This window comes from Chenopodium quinoa, unplaced genomic scaffold, assembly GCF_001683475.1.
Source record: "Chenopodium quinoa cultivar QQ74 unplaced genomic scaffold, ASM168347v1, whole genome shotgun sequence".
In the NCBI taxonomy this organism is placed as follows: Eukaryota; Viridiplantae; Streptophyta; class Magnoliopsida; order Caryophyllales; family Amaranthaceae; genus Chenopodium; species Chenopodium quinoa.
Genome location: NW_018742204.1, coordinates 1,675,102 through 1,679,331, shown reverse-complemented (window position 1 = coordinate 1,679,331; position 4,230 = coordinate 1,675,102).

The window sequence follows — 4,230 nt, the reverse complement described above, 5'->3', positions numbered from 1 at the left end:
ACAGCTTAATCTTGACTGAACCCTTCGGGTCACACCCAACCAATTAACGAACCGACTCGACGAATTAATTCGGAAGAAATTAATGAGTCGCCCGAGTATTAAATATTTAGACGTTGGAAATTCGAGCTTAGAGCGTCGAAATCGAAAATCGGAAGTCGAGTAAAAAATAGTAAATGACGAGACGCGCAAATAATAATAAATTGACAATATTTCCCAAAATACCCCTAACATTGGAATGCCCCAAGCATCCGAGTGCTAGGGGCATAATGCGTAAGCATGGTGGCTAGCATGCGCACCAAGCCGAGCCAAGGCTGGCTGGTGCTGTAACACCCCCGATTTACTAGCTAATAATAAACAATAAATAAAGGAAAAATAGACAACCTTTAAATAAAATTGCGGAAGCATACTCCTAAATCGGAGGTATTACTGCCACACTCAAAAACTTGTCAAGTGATAAGGCTTACAAAATCCCAATAATTACAACCCAATAAACTAAGTGAGCTATTTATACAACTTTATAAACTCGTTATAACAAACTAATCGAAACACTTGAGCTCTTTTAGCTACGACCACTTGATCAACCTGTTTAGACAAACTTGACTGCTCACCATTAAGGACAAATTCCAAAATAGATCGTCGCAGGGCCACAATAAGAAAAAGACATGGCCACAAACACAAGTAGCACAAAAAATTAACACACACGTCAGCAAGAAGCTGAGTAATCATCACATATCAGGATACAAAGAATAATATAATAATTAAAATTACTAGATCAATTAAACAATTTAGTTTGAAACTACATTACACATTGTACTCTGAAATTAACCTTTATCAACTCAATCTCGAATAATTATACAAACCTTTACTCAATTAACTCATTTGTCCCATAAATGTGTCATCTCTTTGTTTTATACCTAGCCTTGGACATGGGTAATTCGAATAAAACCAACAAGTATAAAAACTTGAATACTCCCAATAACCAGAAAAACACCTTGAACCAGACCACATATGGGCCAATTCCCACTGTAGGGGACCATAGAAAAACAAATAATAAAGATTGTACCTCATTCTTAACTCATGATCATTATCTCATTACCAACATGCCAAGGACTAAGGTCTATAACGCAAAGCCTCAAACCAATAACAAAATAATAATCTCAACCTTTTTGATCTCATACATCGATCAAATAATCATAAACTTGATAATAAATAGTATCTCAATAATGGCACGAGTTCCCAAATGACATGACAATTCGATTCATAATATCTCAACTCTTAAAAAAAACACTAACAACCCAAATATAATCAAATCTCCACCCAAAAATAATACTCTGCATTAACAACCCTAAAACCTTGATAAAACAATACTCCCTGTAACAACAACATTAAAACCCTAGCAATAATTGTACAATCAATATATACAACAAAAATAAATAATACGATACTCAAATCTAATAAAATCATATAATACCATGATAATTAATCATATATACAAAGAGTACAAATAATAAATCATATCACACATAACAATACGAAAATATAGTGTGATTACCTTCCGAAGGAAATTACTCCAACCCTTCCAGTAAAATGACACGCAAATTGTATAGTGAGTGATGATGATCAAATTAAATAAGTCAGATCAATTAGTTGCACACAACTCAAAACTCACGAACAACATTATTAATTGTTGTTGACTTGGCTTGAATTGCAAAATTCATTTTGGAAGAAATAATTGGTGAAGGATTACTAATCCCTTATTTCGGTTTATACGCAAAAGAAAATCTAAGAGAGAAGCTAATATGATATTATACGGCCGCAGTTTGTGTATCAAAAACTTAAAAGGGTTAGAATAGTTTATATACGCTTAAAATAAAGAATTATATTTAAATTAAAATAGGGTTTTAAACCTTTCCGAACGCTAAAATAAAAGTATGAGATTAGGAAAGTTATTTAATAAATAAAAAATAACTATTTTTTTTATAACATATAATATGTAAAATCATAAAATATTCGGGTATTACAGGTGCGTGCTAGCGCACCATTGCTAGCAGTCGCGACATCCAAGGGCAGCAAGCTACTAGCAGCCCGCACTTGGAATGCGCGGCATGCTAGCAGCAGCCCGCACTTGGAGTGCGTGGCTTGCTAGCCGCAAGCAGCAGCCCGCATCTCCAAGTGCGGGGCTGGGCCGTGGCTGGGCATGGCACAGGCTAACTAGGGTCGTGGATATGGGAAGCATGTGAGGAGTGAGGGACATGTGGCACAAGGAGAGAAAGGAGTGGGGAGCAAGTTTGGTCCCCCCTCTTCAAGTGGTCCTCACTTCCCTGCATGTATTAACGACACTTTTAAATTTATTATTAGTTTGCTTATTTATTTTATTTTAGCTTTAAAATAAATTGTTGAATTTCATAGTCCCACATTGATGGGATAGAAATTCCCACTCTCACCATTCCCCATAGATACCCAACTTGGGTTTTTGGGAATGATGCTTGAGTAGGAGTTCAATAGTGCATTGCATTTGCAAAAACTCTTCAACTCATATAATACCCGCGTTTTGGTTTGACCTCGCTAACCTTGAGGTAACGGACCTAAAAGTCAGTAGTCGTTTTTGCGGGTGGATCTCTGTCGGAGGCTCTTGTGTTTTCGGGGCTAAGCTTTCAAGTAATCTTAGAAGAGCCCAATCAGTCGGACGAAGCACGCGACAAAGGTATATTTCCTATTTTTCCCTTTTGTGTTTATTTTATGCATTAGTGATATTATTTATTGCGAGCGTGATCCTTGGCTCGAGTTTTTTCCGCGGTGAGTAGGACTCACCAAACCCCAACAACGGGCACAAAACTAGATTTTGTAGGATAGAAAAGTTGGATAGATTTAGATACATTTTGTAGGATAAAAAAAACCATTTTGGATATATTTTTAAGATAAAAATTTTTGTTTGGAATTCTATTTTCAATAACATACCGATATTTTATATTATAAGTGGTGGATTAGGGTAATAGTGGTACAATTGTATCCCATTCTTCTTCCGTATGAAAAATCAAATAAACCTGTTATTACATACAAGTATAAACGATATAACCATATGATATGAAAAATATGTAAATAGGTGTAACAACTCTAAGCTGATTTCTCCTAATTTCTCTAACTATGCTACTTGCGTCACTTAACCACCCATATCTATATCGTTATGAGCATTAGTACTATATTTTATATTTTACAATATCGTTATGAGCATTAGTACTATATTTTATATTTTACAATATAATTGTCAAGCGGTTTAATCCATGAGTAATTTTTTTTTAAAAAAAACATTTATATTTTAGATAAAAAGTTTTATTTTAAAATTCAATAAATAACCCGAATATCGCACGGGGCACAAAACTAGTAAAATATTAAACAGGTAGCAAATGTGACACAATATTCTTTTGTAGCAAATAGGGATGTCAACGGGGCGGATCGGGTTTTGACATTACCATCCCCATCCCCACCTTAAATTTCCATCCCCATCCCCATGGAGGTCTGCAATTTATCCCCATCCTCCCCACACCACGTGGATATTCATCCCCGTTACAGCCCCACCTAATCCCCGCCCAAATCCACCACAAATTATAAATTTTTTTGCTATAAATCTATAGCCCAACTATATATTAATGTAAAATTCATATATTTATAAAAAAAACTTCAACAACTACAAAATTACATAATAGAGAATCTGTGAAGCTATGAATTATTTTATCCCAAGAATACTAAAATGTTGGAGGAGCGGTTGCTTGTGTGTTGTTTCAGCTATAGTAGTATTGGGCTTTAGGGTTTTTATGAGAGAGAAGTGAATGAGTGAAAATATCTTGAGTGTTTTAATGGAGTACTAGTGTACTAGAAACTTCTTTATGATATAGTACGCTAATACGGTATAAATTTTTTTAAAATTATTGTATTATAAAAAATTATATATAACTATGGGGGTGGGTATAAGGTGGGACAAGGCGGGTATGGGGTGGGGCAAGCGAGGTAGGACGGGTATAACTTAAAAATCACCCCCGCCCCATCACCCGTGACGGGTATGATTTTTATCCTCATCCCTGGCATGCCCGCCACCCGCCAAATCTAGACCCATCACCGTCGGGGTGGGGATGAGGTGGATCTCCTATTTGACCCGCCCAACAAACATCCCTAGCGGCAAATGTCAAATTTTCCTATTTATTTTTTGTTTAATAAATTTTTCCAACATTTTTT